Below are 18463 nucleotides of genomic sequence, written 5' to 3'. Positions count from 1 at the left end.
GCAAATATTTTTCTTAGCCCTGTGACTGAACGTAGTAACTGAGAAGAAGTGAAAGTACTTTTAAAATGGCACTTGGCTTCAGCAATAAGGAAAGCTGAAAGCGAAAGTGATTTGTCTGAGCCTATTTCTGCTACAAAGTAACAAAAAGTAATAACGCTGGCCTGAAGAAAGAGCAGTTTTTTATAAAAGTGATTTGACTTGTTCTCTCTCCCTTGGACTTGACTAAAGCTGGGGAAATTCCTGAAAGGTTTTTGTGCTGGAGAGGGAGAGAGGATATCCTTTTTAGAAAGAGTCAGGCTGCGTGGAAAAATGGCTTCAAAACAAAAGCCAGCTAAAGCTGAAGGGGGGGGGGCTCCCCCACTCATAAATCTAAAGAGCAGCCTCTGAGCTCACAGACACAGATTCAAACACAAGAATCTGGATTTAATGATTTGAAAGAATTTATTGCTGGTGCTCTAGATCAGAAATTTGAAAAATCACAGCAGGAATTTAAGGAGATGGTCCAAGAAAAATATGACAAGATGAAACGGGAAATACTGGCAGCTGTAACTGGTTTGTCAGAAGTAGTGTTCCAAGTTGATAAGAAAGTGGAACATCTTGGATCAGAAATGGAGTTTAAAATGAAGGAAGCTGATCAAAAAATTTCTAACGTTGATAATAAAACACAAAGGCTTGAAAATGAAGTTACAATGATGCAATTTAGACTTATGGAGTTTGCTGTGAGACTCAGAGGTATAAAAGAGAACAAGAGAGAAGATTTGAGAAGGGTTTGTGCTGATGCTCTGGCTGTTATGTTAAAGGTTGATCCTGAGGAGATTTTCTGCAAAATTGACAAGGTCTATAGAGTGAATTCTTGGGTGGCAAGACAAAGGCAATTGCCTAGAGATGTGGTGATCTACTTCACAGATAGAAGAATAAGAAATGATATTTTGCAAAAATCTTTTGTTTCTACTATTCAAGTGGATGGAAGAGAAATTGGGATCTACAAAGAATTGCCACCTAAGATGTTGAGAGATAGAAAAGGTTTTGGATTCTTGGTGACTGAATTAAAGAAACAACAAATTCCATTCAGATGGGACACCCCAGTGGGTATAATATTGAGGTATCAAGGAGAAAGATATCAATTAAATACTCTTCAAAAAGCAGAAGAATTTTACTTCAATGTTTTTAAACCTGGTGCAGCATCTCCATGTACTTCCTCGGTGTTAGCCATAGTAGAGGGTGAGAAGGATATGCAATTTGAACAAGAGCTTGAAGAGCAGAGGAAACAGATGGAGAGGGAGGCATTAGAGTCTCAAGGAGCGGCAGGGGACTTACCCCTGTTGGATTCTCCTTTAGAGCTTCCAGTTGAACCCCCTAAAAATACAAGAGAAGTGGCAGCAGAGCTCGATTTGATGTTGCATACTGCTAAAGATCAGCGTATTACTCGAGCAGCTTACAAACAACTTTTAGAGAAACAACAACACCAGAGCTCTAAGTTATCACAAGATGAACAGGGAGCCAATGGTAAAGCACAAAAATCCGAAGCTATGGGAGGAGCCAAGCTGAAGACTATTAGTGTGGAACAGAAACTTCAGCAAATGCTCTTATCGCTTCAAGGGCCCGCAGATGACAATTAAGTTTTTATCTTGGAATGTGAACGGATTAAACTCACCACAGAAAAGGAGGAAGATATTTCATTATTTGAGACAATTTAATAATGATGTTATTTGCTTACAGGAAACTCATATTAGAACACAAGATCAAAAATATTTGATAAATTCTAGATTAGGAACACAGTTTATAGCTTCAAACTCAGAAAAAAAGAATGGTGTAGTGATTTATACAAATAAAAGATTGCCAACAAAAATTATAGAAGCAGATGATTGTGGAAGATATATAGCAATAGAACTTCTTGCAGATAATGGTCCAATTTTGGTGATTGGAATTTATGCTCCTAATCAACAACAAGAAAATTTTTATAAATTATTGCATTCTAAAATATTACAATGGGATTACAGATCTATTTTGCTTATGGGAGATTGGAATGGCGTAATAGATCCTAAAATAGACAAGAAGAGCTTGGCAAAATCATGTATCAAACTACCACAGTCTTTTTTCGATTTGAAAGAAGATTTGGAATTGAAAGATATATGGAGAGTGCATAACCCAAAAGAACTGGACTTTACTTTTTTCTCAGATAGACATAGATCCTTTTCTAGGATTGATTTTATTTTACTTACAGTTGATTTGCTTTCAAAAACTAAGAAAACAAAGATATTTCCGAGGGCTTTATCTGACCACAGCCCAGTATGGATAGAAATAGAGATGGGAAAGAAAGAGAGAAGATCTTGGAGAGTAAATGAAAATTTATTTAGATATGAAAAAAATGTAAATGAACTTAAAAAACAAATGAAGGAATTTTTTGAACTGAATCTGAATAAGGGTACCCCTATTGAAACTGTTTGGAATGCGAGCAAGGCTTATATGCAGGGGGTACTGATTTACATGAACTCTAAACATAAATCAAACCGACAAAGAAAAAGCTTAGAATTGGAAGGGGAGATAAAGAAAAAAGAGCAGTTACTTATAAAAAATCCAACAGCTGAAAAATTACAAGGAGTTATAAAACTTCTGAAAGATCAATTTCATATGCTTACAGCGGAACAAGCAGCAACTAATTTACAATTTGCAAAACACAATACTTTTTGTAATGCCAATAAACCGGGCAGGTGGTTGGCTTACACATTGAGGAAACAGCAGAGTACTCGGACTATTGAGAGTATTGAGTATAAAGGGAAGGAAGTATTTCAACAAAGGCTAATTAAAGAAGCCTTTCTAGATTATTATACCAAATTATATGCTAAAGATGATATACAGAATGAACTTATAAATAAATATCTAGAAGAAAAGAGAGTTATAAAAATTTCTAATGTTCAAAAGGAAAGAACGAGTTTACCAATAACAGCAGAGGAGATTATTATTGCTATTAAACAACTGAAAACAGCTAAAGCTCCAGGACCGGATGGTTTAACTGCGGTATACTATAAAAATTTACAAGCCGAAATGATTGAACATCTTAAAGACTTATTTTGTAGCATACAACAAGGGGGAAAAGTACCCTCTTCATGGAAAGCAGCTTTTGTCTCTTTGATACCGAAAGAGGAGGCAGGTTCTACAAAACCGGAAAATTTTAGACCAATATCTCTCCTGAATACGGATTATAAAATTTTTGCAAAAGTATTAGCCAACAGATTAATGCCAGTTATTCAAGAGGTGATTCATCATGATCAAGCTGGATTTATAGAAGGCAGATACATGAAGGATAATGTGAGGCAAATTATAGACTTATTGGAATATCTTGAGAAGAATAAACAGACTTCTGCAGTGCTGGCGTTTTTGGATGTGGAGAAGGCCTTTGATCGAGTGAATTGGAACTTTCTATTAAAGACTTTAAAAAAGATGGACTTTGGGGACCAGTTTGTACACGCGGTTACAGCAATTTATCAAGAACAAACAGCACAAATTATTATTAATGGAAGCTTAACTATAAATTTTAGTATAGAAAAAGGTACAAGACAAGGTTGTCCGTTATCCCCGTTGTTGTTTATTTTAACTTTAGAAGTCTTGTTGAACACAATTCGGGACTCTAGCACTCTGAAGGGAATAATGATAAGGCAAGAGGACTACAGAATAAGGGCATTTGCAGATGATCTGGTTGTGATCTAACACAGCCGATGGAATCAATAATTCAGATGAAAGACATTATAGAAGAATATGGTATGGTATCAGGATTTAGACTGAATCAGAAAAAAACCAAGATGATAGTTAAAAATAGGACAGTTGATCAAAAGAAGGAACTGGAAAGGAAGGAAGGCTTTGAAATAGTATCAAAAGTGAGATATCTAGGAGTTCAAGTTGCAGATTCAAATATAAAACTGTTTCAAAATAATTACGAGGTGTTGTGGCGAAAGGTACAAAAGGATAAGGAAACCTGGAAAAAACTGCAGCTGTCTTTACTTGGAAGAATAGCAGCAGTTAAAATGAATGTTCTACCTAGATTTTTATTTTTGTTCCAAATGATTCCGGTGCTTAAAAGTGATAAATATTTGACTGAATGGCAAAAAGGAGTGAACAAGTTTGTTTGGAATGAGAAAAAGCCAAGAGTTAAACTGAAAATTATGCAAGATGTTCGTGAAAGGGGTGGTCTTAAACTTCCAAACCTGAGATTATATTATGAGGCTGCAGCGTTTACACAAGCAAGTGATTGGTTTGGAAGGACAAAGACTGGAATATTGAATATAGAAAGCCACGATCTTGAATTTGGTTGGCACGCATATTTATTTTATGAAAACAAGGTTGATAAAGTATTTAATAGTCATATACTTAGAAGCTCCTGGATGAGAGTATGGAAGAAGCACCGATTCAAATGGGATTATAAAATACCGTTTTGGTTGGATCTTGGTCATATTATACGGAATATAAATATAAAGTCACTCGGGGGGGGGTATATAAAGAAGCACTTTTTAATGATGGGGGCAGATGGCAACTAAAGACATTGAAGACACTGTTGGAAGAAGGGATTAATTTAACTTGGTTACAGTATAATCAACTTCAATTGAGATGGAGAGAAGATCAAAAAACTGGTTTAATGCTGCATGAAGAAGAATTGGTTAGACAGATAAAAGAGAAAGGCCCAATGCATATTAAGAGGATTTATAATGTTTTGTTAGAGAAAGATTCAGAAAATGAATTGGTTAAAGATTGTATGATAAAATGGGCACAAAATTTTGGAGAACCAGTTATGATGGAAACATGGGAAAAAATATGGGCTCAGAATGTTAAGTTTACACAGTCGCAGAATTTAAGGGAAAATTTTTATAAAATGTTTTATAGGTGGCATTTAGATCCTAAGAAATTGTCATGTATGTATCCTAATGTTCAACCGAAGTGTTGGAGAGGCGATTGTTTACATATTATCATATATGGTGGACATGCAAGAAAGTTAAGGCTTTCTGGATAAAAATTTGGTGGGTTATGCAAAATGTTTTAAAGAAAAAAATTCAATTTTCTCCTCATTTGTTCTTATTGGGTATAGTCAAGGGTTTTTCAGTGGGTGAAACAAAATTGATATTGTATATGGTGACAGCAGCCAGGTTATTGATTGTTCAATATTGGAAAAGGGTTGATGTGCCTACAATTCAAGAATGGACCTTGAAGATGGCCAGTTTCACAGAAATGGCGAAGATATCAGCATACTTAAAAGACCGGACTCAAGAGAGTTATGTATGGGAGTGGAAGAATTGGATAGATTATGTACAGAATAAATACCAAACCAGGAAGTACCAGATAGTTTTTAGCTAAATGTTGTGTAGAAATGTATAGTTTATAAGGGGCGAAATAGTTTATTGTGATGTAAAAATTTATAGTGCACAGGGAGGGGAATAGAGGGGTGGTAAAGTATAACATAATATAATGTGGATGGATTTCACCTTGGGGAAGTCATGGGGAGGGAGGGTTGGGGGGCTTGGGGAGGGATGGGGGGGAAATGGGGGAAAAATTTGTTGTTTGTAAAACTTTTCCAATAAAAAAAAAGAAAGAAAAAAGAAAAAAGAAGGAGAATGGCAAGGAGACTATAAAGAGACTTGAACATAATATAACACAATATAATGTTAAGTGATTAAATAGAAAAGAAAACAGTGATGCTGCGGAAATGAGAGTGAGATCAGTCAAGAAATTGGAACATCTGGGGCTTCCGGTTGGCTCCGCAGGACTTCGCTGACGCTCCTCCATGGGTGCCCGATCCTCGGTTCCGTAAAAGCCCCAGAACAGCCGAAAAACAGCTGTCTGGGGCTTGAAAACCCTCTCCCCAGGCAAAGGGGAGAGAGAAGAGCCGGCAGGTGGAGGTAGAGCCCCCCAAGTGCCCTAGGAGAAATCTTGGGGCGTGAAGGACATGGGCTCCCTAGAAGTCTGCCAATCTGCTCCGGACCTGGGAGCGGAGCTAGAAGCCGCGACCATCTCTGCTGACAACAAATGAGGGATTTTTAACATCTTTAATTGCTGCAGGCAGAACAAGCCAGGAGAAGTCAGTATTTACACTTGACTCCAAAGTTTATAGCCTCCTTCGGAAGTAACAAGTTAGCAATTTGCAACAAAATGGCGATTGAAACTTGAAAGGGAGCGGCGGAGAAAGGGAAAGTTACAGAAAGTTTTGTTTCCCTGGTAGCCTCTTGTCTGGAAAGAACTGTTGTGTTGAGAGAAGGAGGATTTTAAACGTTAATTTACGATGGGAAATTTTTTTGACTTTGATGAACTTAATTTCAATTTAAACTGAAAATGGCCTCAAAATCTGTAAAGACCGTTCCTATCAAAGGAACTGGGAGCGCTGGAAGCTCCCCAGCTCATACCCCTAGATTGCAAGCCTCTGCCCCTCTAACAGACCCACAGACTTTAATGTTTGAGATGATACAAGAAGCCCTACAAGCCACACAAAATAAAATTGCTACTGTGATTAATGAAAAAATTAATGAAACTAATGAAAAAATTAATGAAACTAATGAAAAAATTAATGAATAATGAAAAAATACAGGCTGTTTCAGATGAGATTTTAATTCGGAATCAGCAAATCAGAGATGATATATTGTTGGCATTTAATTGTTTGGCAGATGATATTGAAATGGTGGATGATACAGTTGAAGAAATTAAGAAATCTATGGAAATTTTGGACAATAAATTGGAAGAGACTCACAGTAGACTTGAGAGAGCTGAAGTTGATGTAACCATGTTACAATATAGAGATATGGAATTTGCTTTAAGATTCAGAGGGGTGAAGGAGAATAAACAAGAGAACTTGAAAGAAATGATGTCAGAGGCATTGGCACAGTTGCTGGGGAAGACAAAAACTGAGCTGGGCTGGCAGATTGACAAGGCATATCGTGTTAATTCTTGGGTGGCCAGACAGAAACACTTACCAAGAGATATTGTAATATATTTTACTACAAGGAGAGTACGCAATGAAATTTTACAGGCTACTTTTAAAAACAAGCTTCAGGTTGAAGGCCAGGAGGTGATGACAATGAAAGAAATCCCCCCCAAGATGCTGAGAGCTAGAAGGGAGTATGCTTTTCTGGTGGATGAGCTGAAAAAACGTCAATTACAGTACAGATGGGAGGTCCCAGCCGGTTTAGTGGTGACATATTCTGGAGAGAGATATCGGCTTAATACAATATGGAAAGCAAGAGATTTTTACATCAATGTATTAAAGGCTGGGACACCCAAATCACCAGAAGGAAAAAGAAAGAAGGGAGTAATGCAAGGAGAGAGAGAAGAGCTACTGACAGTAGTTCAGGGGGGAGTTTTGACTGGTCAAGAAAAACCACTACAAATTCAGATGGCTGTTCAAGATGTGGATTTAATTGATATATTTGCAGAACCGAAAGATCAAAGGCAGACCAGAGCAGCAATAGCTAAGCGTAAGGAAGAACTAAGACAGCAACAACAACAACAACAACAACAACAACAACAACAACAACAACTGCAGATAGCAACTCAAGAAACTACCAAAATAGAAGCTGTGGGAGGAGCAAGACCTAAAGGTCAAATGAGGCAAGATCCTCAGAAATTGCTCCAGACGCTTCAGAGGCCCAGAGATGGGAACTAGATTTTTGACCTGGAATGTTAATGGTTTGAATTCTCTGCAGAAGAGAAGGAAAATATTTCACTATCTTAAACAATTTAAGAATGAAGTAATTTGTTTACAAGAGACTCATATTAGGATACAAGACCAAAAATATTTGATAAATGCAAGATTAGGTACACACTATGTTGCAGCAGCATCAGAGAAGAAAAATGGTATAGTTATATATGTGAAAAGAGACTTAATTGCAAAATTAGTTGAAGCAGACGAGCAAGGAAGATTTTTAATGATTGAACTTTTAATAAAAGGAGAAAAAACACTTGTAATTGGAGTATATGCCCCGAACCAACAACAAGAAAAATTTTATAATTTACTACACTCAAAGTTGACACAATGGAGATATAAAACTTGTATCCTAATGGGGGATTGGAATGGTGTTTTGGATGTAAAAAAAGACAAGAAGAGACCTAAACAAAATGTTTTAACAAGAGCAAAATTGCCCAAACTGTTCTGGGAGATGATGGACGACTGGGAGTTGAGGGATATTTGGCATGAAAGAAACCCAGAAGAAAAAGACTTTACTTTTTTCTCGGATAGACATCAATCTTTTTCAAGGATTGATTTTATATTAATTACTAATGATTTATTATCCAGGGTGAAGAACACGAAGATCTGCTCAAGAACATTGACAGACCATAGTCCAGTCTGGATGGAATTGGAGTATGGGAAAGGGCCTAGGAGGTCCTGGAGGTTAAATGATAATTTGTTTAGATACGAAGAAAATGTAAAAGAGTGTAAAAAGTTTATGAAAGAGTTTTTTGCTATGAATATACAAAAGGGTACATCTATGGAAATGGTATGGGATGCAAGTAAAGCCTACATGCGAGGAATTTTGATATATTTAAATAATAAATATAGAAAGAAACAGGGGGCAAAAAGAAAAGAATTAGAAGAGGAGATTAATAAACAGGAACGGGCTTTAATAGCCAACCCAACAGATAAGAAAATTAAAGAGGCAATCAATTTATTGAAGGGTCAGTTTAATGAGTTAATAGCAGACAAAGCGGCAACCAATTTACAATATGCAAAACATAATACTTTTTGTAATGCCAATAAACCAGGAAGGTGGTTGGCATATTTGTTAAGGAAAAAGCAGAAAGCAAGGACAATAGAGAAAATAAAATACAAGGGTAAGGAGGTTTATGAGCAAGAATTGATTAAAAAAGCTTTTTTAGAGTTTTATTCAAGGCTGTATACTGGTGATAAAATTCAAGATATAGATATAGATAGATATCTGAAGAAAGAGAATATTTCTATAACTTCAAAAGAGCAGAGGGATAGCTTAAATCAATTGATAACTTCCGAGGAAATTATGTTTGCAATTAAGCAGTTGAAAGTGGGTAAGGCTCCTGGAACGGATGGTTTGACAGCTATTTATTATAAAAGTTTACAGGAGGAAATGGTCGAACCACTGAAGGAATTATTCAGTAATATACAACAGGGAGGAGAGGTACCTCCAACTTGGAAGACAGCATTTATTTCGCTGATCCCAAAAGAAGGGCAAGACTATACAGATCCTAAAAATTTCACTTTTAAATACAGACTATAAGATTTTTGCTAAAATTTTAGCAAACAGATTAATGACAGTTATGCAGCAAGTGATTCATCATGATCAAACTGGTTTTATAAATGGAAGACAAATGAAAAGTAATGTAAGGCAAATTGTTAATTTATTAGAGTATTTGGGAAGGAACAACCAGGTCCCTGCAGTGCTAGTTTTTTTGGATGCTGAAAAAGCTTTTGATAGATTGAATTGGCAATTTTTATTAAAATTAATAGAAAGGATGCAACTTGGAGAACATTTTATCCAATCTATTAAGGCAATATATCAAAAACAAACAGCGCAAATAATAATCAATGGTGGTTTAACAGATAATTTTAATATAGAAAAAGGAACAAGGCAAGCTATCCCTTGTCTCCGTTATTGTTTATTTTGACGCTGGAAATTTTATTAAATAAAATACGTGAGATTGATATAATAAAGGGAATTAGAATTAGACAGTTTGAATATAAGCTACGAGCATTTGCGGATGACCTGGTTGTTACCTTAGCCCAACCGGTGCAATCGATTACAGCCTTGATGGATGTAATCCATTCATATGGACAAGTATCTGGTTTTAAAATAAATACAGCTAAAACAAAGATAATAGTTAAAAACATGGACAGAAGCCAGAAAGAAGAGATAGAAAGGTTAACAGGATTTGAAATAGTTAAGAAGGTTAAATATTTAGGGGTTTATATTATGACTGCAAATACAAAATTATATCAATATAACTATGAACCATTATGGCAAAAAATACAGAAAGAGATGGAAAATTGGAAGAAATTGCAACTGTCTTTGCTGGGTAGGATAGCCGCTGTAAAAATGAATATTTTACCAAGATTTTCATTTCTTTTTCAAATGATACCTATACTTAAAAAAGATGAAAATTTGAAGGAATGGCAGAAGGGCATAAACAAGTTTGTGTGGGCAGGGAAGAAACCACGAGTTAATCAAAAGATAATGCAAGACATCCGAGAAAGAGGTGGTCTTAAAATGTCCCAAACTTGGCTTCCTACCGTGGACCAGAAAATATGGGGTCTGGTTCACAATGCTGCTCCAGGTGCAGTTCAGGGTGTAGTTGGCATAGTGTACTGCCTCCACCCAGTATGATTCCGCAACACCAGCATCCGCAATCAGGCTACGCACCATAGTCTCCAGGACACCATTTCACTTTATGGCCATGTCGTTCTGCACAGGAGTAAAAAGCGCTGTTCGAAAATGGTGTATGCCCTTATGCCTTACCCAGTTTTGGAACTTTCAGGACATGAACTCGGCCCCACGGTCGCTCTGCAGCTGCATGATCTTAATCTTGTACTGGGTTTCCACATAGTTGTACAGTGATTTTATGGCATCAAAGGCTTCAGACTTTTCTGTGAGGGTATACACATGGCCATACCTTGAGAAGTCGTTGACGGCAATGAGGAAATACTGCCTTTTCCCTAGGGATGGTGTAAATGGCCCAACAAAATCAACATGTGTTAATTGATACGCGTATTGGGTTTTATGCAGTGACACCTTAGGTATTGGGGCAGCCTTCCTCTTTGCCCTCTTACAGATGGCGCAGTCCAGAAACACCTCACAATTATGGAGGTGAATCCCCTCAGCAAATTACCCCATCTTTTTGACCACTGGGAAGCTGGCATGGCCTAACCTCCAATGTAAGAGGTGGGCACATTTGGTATGAAATGGCTTCCCCACTGACACCCCCTTGGCTCTGGTTGTCTTGGGTATGCTGGCACCTTAGGCCCTTTTTTGGGCTTATATGCCTTAGGTGCCTGCTGAGGCTCGGGTTTCTTGCCTGCATTGGCCTTGGAAGGCTGTGGGGCTGGCTGAGGTGGTATGGGCACAACTGCTTCGGCCTTGCACCCCTTTGACAGCCTGGGGACTGGCTGTGGGGCCACTCTCCCTCTCTGCGCGCAGGCCCCTTCTGGGGTGGCACCCTGTGTGCTGTCTCCTGTAGCTGGGTACTCGGGGGAGAAATATGGCAAACCATTTATAATGGTAACACTCCCAGTGACAATTTTGTCTCGAGTAACATGACCTCCCCCTTTGTGAAACAATACCTCCACCCTGCCATCATCACATAACTTGGTTATACTCAACAGGTTATTGGAGATAGAGGGAGCATGCAACACACCTTCAACTTTGCCCATCCCTGGTACTGAGACAGTGCCCTCCCCAACATCCAAAGCACTGTTACCATTAGCAACCTTGACGGAGGAGTTAATTCTCCTTAACCTCTTAAAGCCTTGCTTCATGTTAGCAATGTGAGATGAAGCCCCAGAGTCCAGTAACCAGAGGCCAGTAGGGCCATCAGTAGGGCCCTCAGCCCTCATCAGCGGTGAGGTAAGTAGTACACACGAAATTGCCCTTAGCACCAGCTTTGCCTCCGCCAGGCCCCCTTTTCTGCCCCCTGCCCTTCCTTGATTGAAACCACACTTAGGTCCTTGCTGGTAATGAGTGCAGTCCTTCTTCAGATGCTCCTCAGAGCCACAGATGAAACACTTGGGTAGAGTGTTAACCTGCTCTGAACTCTGGTGCCTCCTGTTGATGTGCTGAGTTGTGGCCCTGGTGTATTCTACTACATCTCTACACCTCCTGTCTTCCTCATTGAGCCTCCCTGTGAGGTAGGACAGAGTCATGGCTTCCTTCCTGGTTCCCTCTAGTGAGACAATAAAATTATCCCAGATTTTGTCCAGGGATGCCAGAATAACAGCAATCATGTTGGCCTCAGTCACAGAGTAGTCCCTGAGCACCAGTTCTGCCCTGAGTGCTTTCAACTTTCCCAGGTGTTCAGCCATGCTAGCCCCAAATTTCAGCTTGGTGTTATAAAACTCCGATGTAAGCCTTGCGGTGGAGCCCAAGCTATCACTATTAAATAGGCTATATAAAAACCCCCAAATCTCACCAGCTGTGAGCCCATCTGGAATGCTAGGGTACAATTTAGAATCCAGTGAGCTCAGTAGAGTGGTATAGGCTTTCCTGTGGTACCACTCTTCTTGAGGCCCCCAAGGGAAAGGTGGGGGGTCTAAAACAATTTCTAGGGTCCCTTCTTTTAAGAGACATACCTGTATCTCTTTATTCCATATGTTGAAGTTCTCACCCCCCAGATGCAGTTTCTCAAAATTATTTGGGAGAACAGACACAGCTGGGGAAGAAAATGCGGATCCCACTTGCTATCCTTGGTACCTTTGCTTGGCTTCCATTGGGAGAGGGATCCCTCTGCCAGTGGATGTAGGTATTTTTCTCTGATTATTTTTCTCCTTTTCAGATGGAGCGTACTGATCATGCTCAGAGCTCATTCCAGCCCAGGAGCTGATGGGAGGGGACCTCTCTCTCGGTGCTTCAAGGCCAGGCCTGATCCCAGGAAACCCTCCCGGTACTGGAACACTTACTGGGGGGTGAAGGCTGCAGGATGGGGCCAGAAAAGCCCGAAAATGCCAAGGATCGCCTGGAGGGGGCCACCCCTGGTCCTGAAGACTCCGGAGGAGGCAGCCATCGTCGGAAGTGGGAGGCTCGGCTGGAGGCCCCCTGAAGACATCGAGGTGAGTCCTCCATTGTCTCGGTGGGGGTGTTGGGAAGGCTGGAGCCCCCAGGGGTTCTTCTGAGACTCTCTGGAGGCACGGGTCCTGTCTAGGGGGCTCCGAACTGGACGCTCCCCTCGTTGGTCTCCTGGGGGTAGTGAGGGAGGCTGGCTACCCCTGACATCAAGGTTGGTTTGGTCGTGGCTTCCAGGGCTGTGACCAGGGCTTGGATTGTGGCCCTGATGCCCACTGCAGCAGGTGCGGCTGGGCAGACTTCGAGGCTTGCCAGTTGGGGGGTCCGAGCAGTTTGCATGCTGCTTCGGCTGGCTGCCATCGGTTGCTGGGCCTCGTGGCCTAGCTGAGGCCCACCAAGCCTCACTGGAGTAGGTAGCCTGGGGGTCACCATGTTGCTTCCGGTTGGCCCCGGAAGCTGCAGGTCGTGATTTGGCAGGAATTTTCCCACCAAAAGCTCCGGGGCCCTGGGGGCCCCCAGGGTGGCCAGCACCATGCTAGGGAGCCTCCTGGGTGCTGGGGAAGGACTTACCTGTTGTCCAGAGAGCCCCTGCGCTGGTGTCCCACGTGGCTTGGCTCGTGGTGTCCCTCAGGCTGCTAGGAGCATTCGTAGCAGTTCTCTGCATTCCTCGCCAGTGAGCTGGTCTACGCTGGGGGTGGTCTGGTCGCTGGCCACCTCCCCGGTGTCCTGTCAGTCCTGGGTGGACTGCTGGCCTTCCATGCTTTCCTCTGTGGCTTGCAGCTGCAGGGAAGCATGCGAAGGGGTCCCCGGTGCTCCGCTAGGATCTCTGGAGGCATAGAGATCATCTGTGACCTCCTCTGGATCGAAGCTTGCATCAGAGACTCGATGCAGGGTTGCAATCCTTGATTGGAGATTTCTGGTCACAATCGGGGATCTCCTGCCATCCATCTCTTGAGGGTTCTTGTTGGAACCTCCAAGCATCTTGCTTATGTTGGCTTGGAAGCATTGCCTCTAACTGTCCTCTGCTACCACTTTGTGAGGGATCTCACGAAGATTGATGGTTCGTTGAGGGCACTTCCAAGAAAAGGCAGCACACAAGGATGCAATCAAGTTAAATCTTTATTTAGAAATAAAGTAGGTAAAATGAGTTCCCTGGTATGGAGGCATCCATGCCTGGATTGAGCCCATGGATCAGTCCCGTAGGAAGTTAGAACAAGAGCCAAAGAGCAACCCCTGTGCAGGGGTTCTTATAGGGGCCCCTGGCCCCTCCCTTACCAAGGTGTGTGAGGGGACCGGAGGGCCATTAACTCTCCCCAATGAGGCTGCAGGGGCCAGAGCCCCTTGACCCACCAGTGGGATCAAAGGTGCTTCTTTGCTCCCATCTGGTGGCCTTTTAAGAAACTGCCATGGCTGGCACAAAACACCTAACACCCTAAATAATCATTTTTATTGCTAGAATCATTTGTTTGTGTTTTGCAAACAAAATACAGGAATCTGTATGTCACCCGAGGAATCTGGAATAGAGAGGTCTACACAAACTTTTGAGTAGGGGTTTTTGTTGAAGCTGAAAGACCAGTATAAAATGGCAGCACATGAACACATTACATAGGATAGTTTTGTGTTTGGTGTGCTTGTAAGGCATAGAAATTAATTCCAGATATTTTAATGTAATTTACAGTTTCAGTGCTTTGGATGAATTCCATAAACTCTTATTTTAAAGAGTTGATTTTAGTTGTGTTCTTAATTTTTATATCTTTTTAAAAGTTTCATTAGCCCCATTGAGGGACTGACTGAGGAGAGGATTGGAAACTAAATTAAGCCCCTCCAAAAATCAATAAACCAAAAGATTGTAGGCAACAATTTGAAGGCAAAAGCATAAAACAAGAATTTTATCAATAGCTAGGTATTCTCAGAACCATACTTTCATCTAATGTTTTTCCATTAACCAGTATTTCCAGGATATTCTATGACATCACAAAGCAGTAATTCTTTCTATTTCTGACTAAGATATTTATACTGAACTCTGACATTTTAATCTAATAAAATGCCTTTTTAAAAATGCTTATAGTAGTATAAATAAAGAGCAACTCCATTATATATTGGGCATCTGTGGAATACAAAATTCAATGTGGAAAACCTTCATAACTCTCTTGTGGCTTCATCATCATTTGAATTATGAGGCCTTCTTTACAGCCATGGGATGAAGTCCAAAATCTACAGAACCTTATTGAATTCCCTTATTGAGGGCTCACTGTTTAAAACAAAGTACTTAGGAAAGACATGGTAAGGGCTTAAGGAATTAAAAAATATATTGGGCACAGGGATTTCTTGTAGTAGAAAGTGTTCAAAGGAAAAAGGTGTACAGTTGACTAACATAAACTTTTAGGAATTTATCCACATTTCTCTCTCTCTCTTAGGTAAATAGGAAATGAAGGGGGGCGGGTTTGTAAATATCACATTCCAAACTGGATGTTTAACAGCCAAAGCAGTATTTAGAGCATGTTGCAATAAATACAAATTTCAATGGTTAGGGAGAGCCACTAATCTTGCTTGTTGTTGTTAGTCACGAAGTCATATCTGACCCATCTTGACCCCATGGACAACATTCCTGCAGGCCTTCCTGTCCTCTACAATCCCCTGGAGTCCATTTAAGCTCACGCTGGCTGCTTCAGTGACTCCATCCAGCCATCTCATTCTCTGTTGCTCCATTCTTCTTTTGCCTTCTTTCGTTCCTGGCATTAGGCTCTTCTCCAGTGACTCCTTCCTTCTCATGAGGTGGACAAAGTATTTGAGTTTCATCTTCAGGATCTGGCCTTCTAAAAAGCAGTCAGCATTGATGACTGACTGGTTTGATTGCCTTGCAGTCCAAGGGACTTGCAGGAATCTTCTCCTGCACCATAGTTCAAAGCCTCAATTCTTTGGCACTCAGCCTTCTTTATAGTCAACTTTCACAACCATACATTGCAACTGGAAAAACCATAGCCTTGACTATACACACTTTTGTTGGCAGGGTAATATCTGCTTTTTAGTATGCTGTCTAGATTTGCTATAGCTTTCCTCCCCAGGAGCAAGCATTTTTTAATTTCTTGGCTGCAGTCCCCATCTGCAATGATCTTGGAGCCCAGGAAAATAAAATCTGTCACTACCTCCATTTCTTCCCCATCTATTTGCCAGGTATTGAGAGGGCCGGGTGCCATGATCTTAGTTTTCTTAATGTTGAGTTTCAAGCCAACTTTTGCACTCCTCCTTCACCCACATCAAGAGGCTCTTTAGTTCCTCTTCACTTTCTGCCATTAGAATGGTATCATCTGCATATCTGAGGTTGTTGATATTTCTTCCAGCAATCTTAATTCCAACTTGTGATTCATCTAGCCCTTTCTCATGATGTGCTCTGCATATAAGTTAAATAGGAAAGATGACAGTATATAGCCTTGCCAAACTCCTTTCTCAACTTTGAACCAATCAGTGATTCCATGTCCAGTTCTCACTGTTGCTTGTTGACCCGCATATAGGTTTCTCAAGAGACAAATAAGATGGTCTGGTACTCCCATCTCTTTAAGAACTTGACACAATTTGTTGTGGTCTAAAAATGCCGGTATTGGAAAGCCGTAAAAGTGTAACTAAGATTTAAAAGATGTAAACATTGAATAAAAACATTTTTTTAAAAAAATATCATGCCCATCTTTGGTTGAAACATTCCCTTCATATCTCCAATTTTCTTGAAGAGATCTCTGGTACTCCTAAACTGTTTTCTTCTGTTTCTTTGCACTGTTTATTTAAGAAGGCATTCTTATCTCTTCTCTGGAATTCTATTCTCTGGAATTCTGCATTCAATTGGGAGTATCTTTCTCTTTCTCTCTTGCCTTTCCTTCCCTTCTTTCCTCAGCTATTTGTAAAGGTTCCTTAGATAGCCATTTCGCTTTCTTGCATTTCTTTTTCTTTGGGATGGTTTTAGTTGCTACCTCTTACATTATACAATGTTGCAAACCTCCATCCATAGTTCTTCAGGCACTCTGTATAGAACTTCTCCATCTTTGGCTGCAGAGCACATAGTCTGATTTCTGTGTTGACTGTCTGGTGATGTCCATGTGTAGAGTTGTCTCTTGGGTTGTTGGAAAAGAGTGTTTGCTATGACCCAATTGTACTCTCTTGACAAAATTCTACCAGCCTGTGCCTTGCTTCACTTTGTACTCGAAGGCCAAACTTGCCTGTTATTCCAGTTATCTTTTGGCTTCCTACTTTAGCATTCCAATCCCCCATGATGATGACATCATTTTTTGGTGTTAATTCTATAAGGTGCTGTAGGGCTTCATAGAACCAGTCAATTTCATCCTCTTCAGTACCGATGGTTGGGGCATAGACTTGGACTACTGTGATATTGAATGGTTTGCCTTGGATTCAAACTGAGATCATTCTGTCATTTTGAGGATTGTATCCCAGTAGTGCTTTTCCTACTCTTTTATTGATTATGAAGGCTACTCCATTTCTTCTGAGGGATTCTTGCCCACAGTAGTATACCTGATGTTCATCTGAATTAAATTCACCCATTCCTGTCCATTTTAGTTTGCTGATTTCTAAGATGTTGATGTTCAGTCTTGTCATCTCTTGTTTGGCCATGTCCAGCTTGCCTTGATTCATGAATCTTACATTCCAGGTTCTTATGGAGAAAAGATCTTTGCAGCATCAGACTTCCCTTTCACCATCAGATACAGCCATAGCTGAGTGTCCTTTCAGCTTTGACCCAGTTGCTTCATTCTTTCTGGTGCTACTAGTACTAGCCCTCTGTTCTTCCCCAGTAGCATATTGGACGCCTTCTGACTTGAGGGGTAGTCTTCCAGCATCATATCTTTTTTCCTTTTGGTACTGTCCATGGGGTTTTCATGGCAAAGATACTAGAGTGGGTTGCCATTTCCTTCTCCAGTGGATCACATTTTTTCAGAGTTCTCTTCTATGACCTATCCGTCTTGGGTGGCCCTGCACAGCATAGCTCATAGCTTCATTGAGCTACACAAGCCCCTTCACCATGACAAGGCAGTAATCCATGAAGGGGCTAAGCTTGCTACTCTATGCCTTTTCCCAGTCAAAATCCACTTGAGCTTTCTTTGGGCTGAAAAACATCAAACATTTTTGACTGCCATCTGGTGACTCTCTGTAATATTTAAAAAAAACACATAATTCTTCATCTTTCACATTATAACAATTGTCCCTGTCATTCTCAGTTACTCTTTTAGGAATCAAATAATTACAAGAGCACTTTAATCAGAAAATATAGCTAAAGTGATGGAATTCATGGACATGAAGTAAGTGCACAATCCCTGGAAGAATAACACTATTTTCAAGAATAACATTATTTTCATTCTGTAACTCAGAATATAAAGGTACAACTGCAAAGCAATCAGGAAGTAATGAATGGGAGAGCCATTTGTCTAGGAATTGCTGGATTCAGTTTCTCTAATGTAATAAAAAAGAATACTAGGAGTGCTGTTCAAATTTGCATCTCATAGTTTATGGCAAGAAGTTCCCAAACATCTTGAGAACAGGTAAGTCAAGCAGTTTCTATAGGCCGCAGGAAGTGAGAAAATGGAACATTTGAACAAGAATGTAAATCAAATAGGTCTTTATGGGTGGCCACCAGATGATCGGACAAGAAGTGGTCTGGGTTGTTGTGAGAAGAAACAATGAAAAATACACATGTAATAATATCAACTGGCAAGACTATCCTAGATCTTTGAATTACACCTGAAAGA

Source organism: Pantherophis guttatus, chromosome 8 (genome assembly GCF_059756535.1).
Source record: "Pantherophis guttatus breed Tessera chromosome 8, ASM5975653v1, whole genome shotgun sequence".
Lineage (NCBI taxonomy): Eukaryota > Metazoa > Chordata > Lepidosauria > Squamata > Colubridae > Pantherophis > Pantherophis guttatus.
The sequence above is the reverse complement of the archived record's forward strand: the minus strand, read 5'-3'. Positions refer to the sequence as shown.